This window comes from Gorilla gorilla, chromosome 14, assembly GCF_029281585.2.
Source record: "Gorilla gorilla gorilla isolate KB3781 chromosome 14, NHGRI_mGorGor1-v2.1_pri, whole genome shotgun sequence".
Taxonomy (NCBI): domain Eukaryota; kingdom Metazoa; phylum Chordata; class Mammalia; order Primates; family Hominidae; genus Gorilla; species Gorilla gorilla.
Window position 1 is genome coordinate 109,657,138 of NC_073238.2, and position 13,132 is coordinate 109,670,269.

Sequence of the window (13,132 nt, forward strand, 5' to 3'; positions counted from 1 at the left end):
CAATCCTTTCTCCTCCCCAGGATATAATCCAGTGAAAACTGTCCATTAGGGCTAATTCTGAAGAATACCATTCCTCCTATAGCAGACGCTGTGGCATGTCACCAAGTCCCCTCTTCAGAACTGACACACGCAACCCCCAGCTGCTGGGGAGACCAGCTACTGATGGCTTACAGCTGCACTCTTCACTAGGCTTTCCCAGCGCCACAGGGAATCACCTCACCCAAGTTTATGCCCTGTGGGAGAATTAAAGATGGCAGCAAATTCTTTATTACTCCTCTCATTGAGAGATGGGGTTGAATCCCACCCACGCACTTTGAATTTCAGGCAAGCTCTGTGACTGCCTTGATCAATAGAATTCAGCAGAATTGATACTGTTCCAGTTTTGGGGCCCATGACATAAGAGGCTAGAAAATTCCAGGCTCTGTCTTTTGGTGGATTCTCTGTGAACCCTGAGCTATGCAAGAATCCCAACTACACTGCAACCACCATCCTGGAGAAGCCACATGTAGATGATATGGTTGAGAGTCTCTGATGCACCTAGCCTTCCAGTCACCCCTGCCAAGGGGCCAGACATGTAAGTGAAGCTGCCTTTAATCCTCCAGACCAGACTAGCCCATCCACCAGCTCAGTACCTCCAAGCAACCCTTGCCAATGAAGCATCCACCAGCTGAGTCCCATCTGAATTCCTGACCCACAAATTTGCAAGATATGGTAGACTGCCACTAAGTTTTGGAGTCGTTTGTTACATGGCAAAACATAACTGGAACATGCCTTTTTCCTGGGGGTACAGAGGGGGCAGTTCACAGCCAATGAGTGGCTAATGCCAGGATGTAAAGGCCAGAACCCTTGCCTCAATGTTGGGCATTGAAAGGGCCTTCCAGCTCTAGAGCTCCCTGAAGGAGTGGCTGAGGCCTCATTTGCAAATGCCTTGTGGGTCAGCTTCTTCTCGGTCAAATCCTACCTTCTTCACTCCTTTACAGGTGTATCTCCCCAGTAAAACTTGGTACATGACACTGTCTCTGTCTTCCCAGGGAACCCAGTCTCAGATGGCTCCACATCTTGCTTTCTTCAAGTGAATTTTCTCAGTTCCTCTTTCTCTTCCTTTGGGTTTGGGTTGTGTTGACAGAATAACTCAGGAAGAGTCCAGCTGATATAATATTTGGTGTCTTTGCGTTACTACCTGGTGGGTAAACTAATAGTTGTTGAACGAATTTTCGTTGAATAGAAGAATCGAGGGCATGTGTAAGAGCAGTAAATTATTTACTTTTTAATGATCTGTATGTGCGGCAGGGCTGAGGGAATTCTAAACCCCTGTGATCCAAGCCATGTCCACGAATCTTTCATCTCTAGTAATCATAGAAAGTTAGTTGGGAGCTGTAGGAACCAGTGTCTCATTGATTGAAATAAACACAGAAAGATATGTGGGGTTTCAGTGTGGAGAGGTCCAATTAGTTGCAAGATTTTTTGTCTGAGTAGAATTAAAGCATTCATTTAGCTGAGTAATTGGTAAATTTACAGACAAGCAGATGGGCTAGGCTAGTTTGTACATCTCTGTGCTCTGAGCTTGAGCATGTACTACCCAGGAGATACAAAATTCAAGTAACAGATAGGATCTTTGCTTTTTAAAGCTTCCACCTAAGTGCACAAAGCAACAAGAGAAATTGTTATAAAGTAGCACATTACCCAGAGAAAGAAAATATAAACACTCAACAGAAACTTCAAAACAAAAAAAAGGATTTGGTCAGCATTGTGTGGGTTTTTCACTAAATTTGCATGAAGAAAGTCTACCTACTGCTTTACTTTAGCCACAGTTTCAATGTTCTGAGATGATTTCCTGAGCATATTTTTAAACTATTCTCTCCTAGCCTCCCATTCACTATTGCTTAGGAAGCACTTAGAATATGATGGGTGCCATATAAATTCCTAGTGGGAAAAACTGTGGAGTGAATTGCCTCAAATCAGCTCTACTGCCTTTAGGCATCAGATTCCCCCCTCTTTTTTCCTCTGCAACTTTACACATCCCCATAATGCCAGCAACTTAAGACTAGAAAACTTTCCTAGAAATAAAAATAAAATTTAAAAGTTGATGCTCTTTCCACTTGGATATTTTCCCCCATGGATTCTAGAATGCATATTCAGTTCTTACACAATGGAAAAGATATGTATAAAATAAATTTTCTGTTTTAAATTGAGAAAATAAGTCATTGAAGAATGACCGGAAGTTAGCCCACTGGGGCCTCCCCAGTGCCTGGAGTAATATGGAATTACTAGCTTGGGAAGTAGAGCAGGTCTCAGCACAATCGTGGAAGTGCATTTGTCCTTGGAGCTGAGTCCCTGGGTAATGGCTTCCATGGCATGTTTAGGATGTGACTGATACCATTCCAGCTGCCACCACCCTTCACATCTGTCTTATGAGAGTTTCTTTAGTATCAGTCCTGGGTTGGGGTTTCTTCTCTCATCTTCCTTGGTTTCAGCTAGCTTTTTGTTCAGAGATGACTGGAACTAATTTCAGCCACACCCACATTTTCTTGTTGATGATGGATGAAGAGTGAACATCTGGCAGAATTCAATGTGGTGCCCACATCTTTGAGGCCTCTGGCTCCCTCCCTCTAGGGCACCCTGTTGTTCAAGGATGTCCAGTTTCCATAGCAAGTGTCCTGAGTTGTGACTCTCAAAGACCCTATGCCAGTGTGACACTCCCAAGGCGTCCTGAGAAACCCAAAAGGACATCTCCCAAAAATCTCTGAATTCACTGAATTCAAGTTCAGTGAAGCTCTAAGGTCGAGTTTTCCAGCTCTCCTTCTGTGACCCCTCTGGATGTGCCTCAATTTACCCAAAAAGGTGCTATGTTATGTTTCAAAGCTAAGGTGATTTTTATTCCCTTGAATTTTTATAAATACATATATGCAATAAAGCAATTTAGGAAATGTGGGGCCTAATAGATAAACAAATAACACTTTTCAAAGGGGCCTGGAATCAATGCCATAGGCTTTCTTTCCTTTTTACTGACTTCCTTCATTCCTTAGCCCCATTTTCCTAGCAAATGAAGGAAGAGACTGGAAATAAGTCTTGGGGGATGAGAACACAAATGCCTAGGAGGGGATCACATGTGATTTTTTCAGGAATAAGGAGTCTAGATCAACTAGAGCCAGTCAGTGACACAGCAGGTGTCTTGCAATCAGATGCAGCAACCCTGAGATGTGCCAGTTTACACCTGTTCTCTAGGGTTATCTCTCAAGTTTCCCAGAGAAAAAAGAGCTATCTTTCTAGCCTATGAACACTCCATACAGCCGTGCTACTCAACCTGCAGTGTGGTACCAGGAGCAAGGGTATCACTAGGGAGGGTGTTAAAAATGAACAATCTCAGTCGCCACGCCCGGCCGGCTGACTCAGAAACAAGTGCCTTGGGGTGAACCTTAAGCATGTTGAAGTTTGAAAAGCACTGGCACACATGATGTCCCTCTTCACAGATCACTCCTGCAGCACTTAGACGCCCGCAGTACCTCTCACAGTTGCCTGCATCATGGACCACCTCCTGGCCTCTGCTCCTGCCCTGTCTTCTCTACACAGCAATCTACACAACTCATCACAGCCTGATATCTCCATTCTGTCTTCATCATTCTGATCCCCTGAGCCTGGCAGGCAGGGTACTCTAAGATCTGAGCCCACCTGCAGCACCAGCCTCATCTGCCATCACTCCCAGCTTGACTACAGCTGCGTAGCCCTGCACGATTCAGGCTGATCCTGGCTTTGCTCTGGTTATTTCAGCCTAGAACGCCCTTCCTACTCATCGTGCCCATCCTTTAAGACCCAGTTGAGGTCCCATTTAGGAAGCTGATTATGGCCTGTCTCCACCTAATCAGCAGCACAAACACACACACACACATACTCCAAGCTGGGTTAGGTACCCCTCCTCAAGGGTCCGCATATGGATGCCGGGGTCATAATGCTCTTACACCACTTTACATTATTTTGCAGTGATCTATCTTTGACACAGGGCCTGAAAGAATACTACAGTCTAGGGCCAGCCTGGTTTAGTGGTGAGTGTGGACTCTGGAGCTAGCAGTCTGCGTTCATGTCCCAGCTCTGCTGCTACCTAGTTTGTAAACTTGGGCAAGTTACTCAACCTCTCTGTGCCCAAATTTCATCAGCTGTAAAAGAAAAAAAAAGGTAATTTGAGATACCTACTTCATGACGTTGTTGTGAAGATGAAATCAGTTGATACCTGCTATATGTATGATATAAACGTTTGCTATCATTTTTTAATTATTCCAGTTTGTATTCCCAGTGACTAGTGGAGTGCTTGGCAGACAGTAAATGTGCAATAAATAAAATACTCAATGATTGAATATATTATTGTGCTTGTTTAGATTTTATCTGTTTGCCTTATTGGCCTCATGTAATAAACGAGGAATGGACTGAGAGAGGACATAGGTCTTGGAGGAGGGGAACGCCGAGAGAGGTTGCCTTGCCAAAGACCTCACAACTAATTCAAAGCGGGAGCAGTGCCTCAGCTGGAACCCTTTTCAGCTTGTCGTTTGTGCGGGATCAACACCCCTGATGTCCAGTCTGCCAAATGGGAGCATGGTGGATCATAAGGATGGACATCTAGTCATGAAAACTTTCCTCCTAAATTTCTTATTGCCAAAGACCAGTGACCATGCCCACTCATCCGAAGAGCAGCAGTTTATTCCACCCTATCACCCCAAGGACTCTTCCACCTATTTTCATTACAATTTTATAGTGTCTGGCAGTCACTAGGATGCACTTGTCAACTCAACAATTATTTATTAAAATGCTGGGATTTTAAAACCACAGACTGATGAAAACTGCTTTTTCAATGCATTTTTAATATTGCCAAAAAAAAATTCTTTTCACAAGCGCAATGACCAAAATAACCCAGACCTTATTAGTTTATTCACCTTAAATTTGTTTTTGTACTATGTATGAAAATGAGCACTCATATACTATGACAATGGCAGTAAACACTTTGCTTTGTTTTTACTGAAAGAGAAAAAAATCGACTTTAATTTGAATACTAAACCATCCAGAATATCTAGCTGAAAACATGTTTTTATTATTTGCATTCTTGGGTTTGGCTTGTTATGCTTTGGGCATATCTGCTGATATCACTTGCAATATTTTTTCATTTCATATATTAATATTTAATATTCTTTAAACATTGTTCAACCTTAATGGTTGTCTAATTTCTGTTTTTCATCCACAGAGAAGCTATTAATTTATGAGCGTATAGGGCAGTAAGTAATAATTTGCATGAATGCCTTGAACAGATATGCTTCCATAGGCCGCCCATAGCATAGACTCGGAAAGGGATGATACCATCTATTGGCCAAGCTCCAATGAACACTGCTTTACAAGAAGCAGAAAAAAAAAGTTTTTTAATCCATAAAGAAGTCTACTAAATGAAAAATCAACAGAGATGACAGGAACCGGTTTGTTTCTGCTCCTTTTTTCTTTTGTGTGTGCTCTGCAATTCCCTTTTGGGAGAGATTTGTGAAACAGCAAAGCAAGTAGCTGAAGTGCTTTGAAGAACTGGAGAAGAGCCCATCCTTATCTGTGTCCAGAACTTCACTCTTTTCCTCCAGTAACTCTGTCGACAGAGATCCATGCTCACATGTTGCCAGCTGAGCTAACCCAAAATAAGGCCAGATGGGATAAAAAAAAAAATTAATCAATGAATCAGTCTAACCAGTGGCTTAGCAGTATCTAGGCAGCTGAAATCTGCTGTTCTCCATCTCACTGGCATTGATATTTCTCATTGTATGAATCTGACAAATGGCTTCTGGCAGCACAATATCACCTATGTTGCATCTTAATCTTGGAGTTGGAGGTGTAACTGCACGTTCAGAGGTGAGAGGATACTTTATATGTGAAAAGACATTAGGTTAATTGCCCTCAAAACAATCTCAATACTTCCCTCCTCCATAAAGGTGTGGAATTCGTTCCCCTTGGGCCAGGAAGTCAACGATGAAGGCAATCACCGTTCCCACAAATTCTGTCCCCAATTTCTTACCCTCCCTAGTCCTTCTGTCAGTCTCCTAGAATTATCTTCTCTAAAATCTGGGATTTACAGTCACCTCAGGGCAGATGTCACTCGGCACACCAGGTAGACAATTAAGATAGTTACCCAGACAATTTAGAAAGGACAAAATAATTTTTCCTTAATTATCTGTATGTTACAGTTAGTCCTTTCTTTTCAAATAGCTATGTGATTGCTATAATTCTCTTTTTAAAATTGTTTTCCTATCTTGAACAAGCCTTATGGGTATAGTAGAAGTTTAATAAGATTTAGATAGAATTAGTGCCCACACTAATAAAATCTAATCTCATAATCCAGTATTTCAGCATTCAGAAAACATACCCACCAGAAGGAATGATTTCACTAACTTTCCAGGCAGTTAGATGACTTGTTTTGATGGAGTGAAACCTAAGACCCTAAAAGTATTAAATGAGGCTCTTAAAATGTCTTCCATACATTTTCTCATTCTTGTGCTGAATTTATATCAAGGCAGCAGACTTTCTACATGTGTTTCTTCTTATTAAAATACCAAAATGAAATTAGTAGTGTTTAAATTATGAGTATACATTTTTAAAACTTCATTATTTTGGATAGAGGGGTGTATTAGTTTGTTTTCACACTACTGATAAAGACATACCCGAAACTGGGAACAAAAAAAGGTTTAATTGGACTTACATTTCCACACAGGAGGCCTCAGAAACATGGTGGGAGGCAAAAGGCTCTTCTTACACGGGGGTGGCAAGAGAAAATGAGGAACAAGCAAAAGTGGAAACCCTTGATAAACCCATCAGATCTTGTGAGACTTATCAACTATCACGAGAATACCACCAGAAAGACCAGCCCCCATGATTCAATTACCTCCCCATGGGTTCCTCCCACAACACATGGGAATTCTGGGAGATAAAATTCAAGTTGAGATTTGGATGGGAACACAACCAAACCATATCAAGGGGGTGGTTGGTTTGTTATTTTGGGCTAAACTTTTTATGAACCAAGAAAGCATATTTGGGCATACATTTATCCATGAGTGAATTGTACAGAGCTAAACATACAATCAACTGGGGCATTCCTTTTTTTTTTTTTCATGGAATTTTACAGTATCTTCAAAGATTTATTTGAACAAATACACAATTCTTCCTCTAAACAAATGTCCCTTATCAGTGATCTAGCTCAAATCACATGTGTATAGAAATATATTACGTATGTAACATGAAGAAAGCACAGTCTGGTTGAAATAAAAGTCTTCTTTCCTTAACTTTTAGTTTCAGGTGTATATGTGCAGTTTGGTTCTGTAGATGAATTGTGTGTCATGGGGGCTTGGTGTACATGTTATTTCATCACCCAGATAGTAAGCATAGTACTCCATGGGTGGCTTTTAGATCTTCATACTTCCCCCACCCGCCACCCTCAAGTAGGCCCTGGTGTCGGTTGTTCCCTTCTTTGTGTCCATGTGTGCTCAATGTTTAGCTCCCACTTATAAGTGAGAACATGCAGTGTTTGGTTTTCTGTTTCTGCATCAGTTCACTTAGGATAATGGTCTCCAGCTCCATCCATCTTGCTGCAAAGAACATGATCTCATTCTTTGCTATGGCTGCCTAGTATTCTATGGTGTACATGTATCACATTTTCTTTATCCAGTCTATGTTGATGGGCATTTAGGTTGATTCCATATCTTTGCTATTGTGAATAGTGCTGCAGTGAACATATGCATGTGTATGTCTTTTTGGTAGAATGATTTATATTCCTTGGGTATACACCCAATAATGTGATTACTGAGTTGAATGGTAGTTCTGTTAAAGTTTTAAAGCTACACTACATTCCACAGTGGCTGAACTAATTTACAATCCCACTAGCAGTGTATAAGCCTTCCCTTTTCTCTGCAGCCTTACCAGCAACTGTTATTTTTTGACTTTTTAGTAATAGCCACTGAGACTGGTGTGAGATGGTATCTTATTGTGGTTTTGATTTGCATTTCTCTGATGATTAGAGATGTGGACCCCATTTCTTCTTTTTCTTTCTTTCTTTTTTTTTTTTTTTGAGACAGCATTCTACTCCATCGCCCAGGCTGGAGTGCAGTGGCACAATCACGACTCACTGCAGCCTCAACTTCCCAGGCCAGGTGATTCTCCCACTTCAGCCTCTCAAGTAGCTGAGACCACAGGCACGCACCACCATACCTGGCTAATTCTTTGTAGAGACGGGTTTTCACCATGTTGTCCATGTTGGTCTCAAGCAATCCACCCACCTCGGCCTCTGGGATTGTACTGGGATTGTACTGTGGGATTGTACTGGGATTGTACTGGGATTGTACTGGGATTGTACTGGGATTGTAACTGTGAGCTACCATGCCCAACCAAGCATGTTTTCATATGTTTGTTGGCCACATATATGTCTTCTTTGGAAAAGTGTTTGTTCATCTCCTTCGCCAGCTTTTTACTGCGGTTGCTTGTTTTTTGCTTGTTAATTTGTTAAAGTTCTTTATAGATTCTGGATATGAGACCTTTGTCAGATGTATAATTTGCAAATATTTTATCTCATTCTATGGGCTGTGTGTTGATTCTGTTGATAGTTTCTTTTGCTATGCAGAAGCTCTTTAGTTTAATTAGGTACCACTTGTCAATTTTTGTTTTTGTTGCAGTTGCTTTTGGCATCTTAATCATAAAGTCTTTGCCAAGACCTCTGTCTAGAATGGTATTCCCTAGGTTTTCTTTAAGGGTTTTTATAGTTTTCGGTTTTACATGTAACTTTTTAATCCATCTTTCTAATCAGGACCTTTTGCAATTCCAGAATCCTCAATGGCAGCCTCCTTCTTACAAGAAGGTTAAGAAATGACAAGTTGGGTAGGGAAGAAAATAGTGAAAAAGTGACTTCATATAATGTTTTCAAACCTTACAAAATCGATTTTTGTAACAAACCCATTTTCAAACGGGAGAAAATAACCTGTGAAGATCATTCTAATAACATTCTTGGCTGGGCGCAGTGGCTCACGCCTGCAATCCCAGCACTTTGGGAGGCCGAGGCAGGTGGATCACGAGGTCAGGAGATCGAGACCATCCTGGCTAATATGGTGAAACTCCGTCTCTAGTAAAAATAGAAAAAATTAGCCGGGCGTCGTGGTGGGCGCCTGTAGTCCCAGCTACTCGGGAGGCTGAGGCAGCAGAATGGCGTGAACCCGGATGGCGGAGTTTGCAGTGAGCTGAGATCGCACCACTGCACTCCAGCCTGGGCGATAGAGCGAGACTCCGTCGGAAAAAAAAAAAAATTCTTATCAGATGGTAGTTTGAGGCAGGATAGTGTTTCTGGAAATTTTAAGATTTCCAAATAAAATTCAAAAATTTTTAAAGTTTTTAAACCTCTTCCAAAATGAACAAAAAAATTCATGATTACGTTTTTTCTAAATGTAATGAAACTTCACTAAATTGCACTTGCTGAAAATAAAAGCTATCTAATTCATTTATTTTAAAAATAAAACCATTTTTGGAATAAAGTTAACTATTTTCAGGTATAAACTGTGTTTTGATATACAGAATTCACTAAATATTGCCTCAAAGGCACCAAATGTTAGGGATAGATATGTATGCCTGTTTTGGAAGCCAGAGTGAATGAAACCATTTGTTCTTTTAAATATTTTAAATACTTACTATCAAATAACAGTTACCCTATTGTTTTGCATAATCTCCATTAGATGGATTTGTTCAGCAGAGAGAAATTTAAAGCTAAATTACACAACATTCTAATTTAGTGATTTTTAAATACGTTTTTTAACAATCAGTCTTTCAGCCACCATCGAAAGGAAATGACACATTTCAGGAAATGTCTACATATAGCCAGGTGGCTCTGAATTTTATAGACTGGGATTGAGATGTGCTGAATAGAAAATAAAGCAGGAGAGTCAATGTTCAATTCTGCTCTACTAACATTTATCGATTCCTTCCTTCTTAGTGCCAAGCCCTCCATTAGATCCTGGAGCTAAGAAGATGACAGGAGCACAGTTACTGGATTTATTCAGATACTCAACTACAGTTCTCACGCTCTTTCTATATTTTCTACTTGCAGAGGGGTTTTTTCCACCTCTGATTACTCTATCCCACCTGGTTATGCCAATCACTTCCACCTACTAACTGTCCAAATTCACAGGAGAATTTTCAGACATTACCCCACATACATTTCCTGGTCTCCTAAATATATAGAAAGTGCATTCTGCAACACAATATCATATAGATCGTTGCCTATTGCCACGATAAGGCTACAGGACAATCACAAAACTACAATAGATTATAACAACCCACATTCAGCTTATGAGTCAATGAGGTTAAACTGATCTGGCTACAACAGCAAAGGCTAGGCTGCAAGTTGGTAGACAGATTTGCTGGTTTCGGCTCGGCTTGTTCACAAGTCTGGGGGACTAGTTGGCTATCACTGGCTGATCTAGGACAGCCCAGCTCATTAACCAGCAGGCTAACCCAGGCATGTCCTTCTCAGGAGGGTGACAGAGAGCAAGAGTGAGCCAACCCAATGATGCAAGTGCTTTTCAAGCTTCTACTCATATCATGTCAGCTCAATATCCTGTTGACCAAAGTAGGTTGCATGGCTAACGCCAGTGTTAGAATGGAAGGGTATAAAAATGACATGGCCACCAATATGAAGTGGGGACAGGTAAAGGACTGGGGCCATTTTTGCAAACTATAACATGTGTAGGTAGGAATATACATAAACCGATGTACAAGAATCATACTGTGCAACACTTTCCAAACATTACCCTGCATTGTGGAAGACTTTACCAATGTGATAAACTCCATCTGCTGAACTTAGCCCTGCTCAGTCCTTTCACAATACCTCTTGAGTTCAGGAGGCACTCAAGGAAGGACAGGGACCTCTTGAAATCCAATGTGGGTCCCAGGATGACAATTACTACAGGACTTGACATAGAGAGCAGCAGAAAATTTGTCACTTCTCCTCAGCTGTTAGAAGTAAATCAAAGGTAAATATAAACACCTCCAATCACCAATTAAGTTAAAAGAAAGAGGCCAACACTAAATCTACCAGCAGAAAAATACCGCACTTCCTCTCTCAGCTACTGAAGCATGCCCAGTAAATGTAACCAATACGCCAGCCCCAGCCCTTTATGGAAACAACTGCACTGAACTCCCATCCTCTGAGGCCGGGTGCAGTGGCTCATGCCAGTAATCCCAGCACTTTGAGATGCCAAGACGGGAGGATTGCTTGAGCTAATGAATTTGAGATCAGCCTCAGCCACACAGCAAAACCCTGTCTCTACAAAAAAATACAAAACCTAGCTGGGCATGGTGGTGCCTGCCTGTAGTCACAGCTACTTGGGAAGCTGAGGTGGGAAGCTGAGGTGGGAGGACGGCTTGAGCCCCGGAGGCAGAGGTTGCAGTTGGCTGAGATTGCTGCACTGCACTCCAACCTGAGGCAACTGAGCCAGACCTTGAAAAAAAAAAAAAAAAAAAAACCTCCCATCCTCTGGATAAAGTAAACCTAGAGCAACTAAAACTGTACTAAAGTAATCTAATTATTATTATTTTTTTTGAGATGAGGTCTGGCTCTATCACCCAAGCTTGATCACAGTGAAGCAATCTCAGCTTATTACAACCTCTGCCTTTTAGGGCTCAAGTGATCCTCCAACCTCAGCCTCCCCAGTAGCTGGGACTACAGGTGCATGTCACCATGCCCAGCTAATTTTTTTTTTTAATAGATGGGGTTTTGCTGTGTTGCCTAGGCTGGTCTTGAACTCGTGAACTCAAGCGAGCCTCCTGCCTTGGCCTCCCAAAATGCTGGGATTACAGGCATCAGCCACTGTGCCCAGGCTAGACTAAAGTAATCCAGACTAATTATCTGTATGTGTGAATGTGGTGGTGTTGAGGGAATACAGGCATCAAGGGCCTATGCAGCCCTTAAAGACAGGAATTGATTGTGCTTGCTTGCTTGCTTTTTTATTGTGGTAAAGAATACATAACATGAGCTCTATGCTTTACCAAAATTTTCAGTGTAGAGTGCAGTACAATATTGTTAACTATGAGCTCATAATTGTACAGCAGCTCTCTAGAAGTTTTCCAGCTTGCAGAACTAAAACCCTATACCTGATGAACAGCAATTCTTCCATTTCCCCCAGCTTTAGGCTCTGGCAACCACCATTCTACTTTCTGCCTTTATGAGTTTAACTATTTCAGACACCTCATGTAAGTAGAATTATGTAGTATTTGCTTCTCTGTGTCTGGCTTATTTCACTTAGCATAATGCCCTCGATTTCCATCCATGTTGCAGCATGTGACAGGATTCCCTTCTTTCATGGCTGAATAGTATTCCATTGTGTATAGGTATCAGATTTTCTTTATGCATTCATCCATTGATGGGCATTTAGGTTGTTTCCACCTCTTGTCTATTTTGGATAATGCTGAAATGAACATGGGAATGCAGATAACTTCTTGATCTTCTGATTTCAATTTTTTTTGGATACAAAAATGGGATCATTGGCTGAGGCAGAATTGCTTGAACTCGGCAGGTGGAGATTGCAGTGAGCTGAGACTGTGCCATTGCACTTCAGCCTGAACGACAAGAGCGAAACTGTCTAAAAAAATAAAAAATTTGAAAAAAAGGGATTGTTGACTCCTATGGTAGTTCCATTTTTAATTTTTTGTGGAAACTCCATACCATTTTCCATAATGGCTGTACTAATTTACATTCCCACCAACAGTGTACAAGTATACCAGCTTCCCCGTATCCTCACCCACACTTGTTATTTTCTGTTTGTTTTTTGTTTTCAGTGTTTTTATAGTGGCCATCCTAACAAGTATGAAGAGATCACTCACTGTGGTTTTGATTTGCATTTCTCTGATGGTTAATGATGTTGAGCATCTTTTCATAGACTATGTTTTCTTACCCATATAATGGGTAGGTACTACATTAATTTTACATGACTGAAAAAAGAGTAGGGTCTCATTATATGTTCCCAGGGGAGCCAAATACAAAAATAATTTCACTTTTCAATACTGGTTAAACAACAACACAACAAAGCTGCACATGCTGCTTAACAGAGAACTTCAAAAACTCCTATTCATTCTCCAAGAATAG

The 13,132-nt window shown here is 41.1% G+C and overlaps 1 long non-coding RNA gene across 1 annotated transcript in view; it reads left to right on the plus strand.

Moving 5' to 3' along the window:
* The window catches only part of LOC115930452 (uncharacterized), a 175,898-nt gene extending 163,416 nt beyond the window's left edge, over positions 1-12,482 (plus strand). Inside the window, exons 4-5 of the long non-coding RNA XR_004067094.3 lie at positions 8,085-8,159; positions 9,983-12,482. This is a non-coding gene — a long non-coding RNA (uncharacterized lncRNA). The remainder of the gene's footprint in view (positions 1-8,084; positions 8,160-9,982) is intronic.
* The last annotated feature ends 650 nt before the right edge of the window (positions 12,483-13,132 follow it).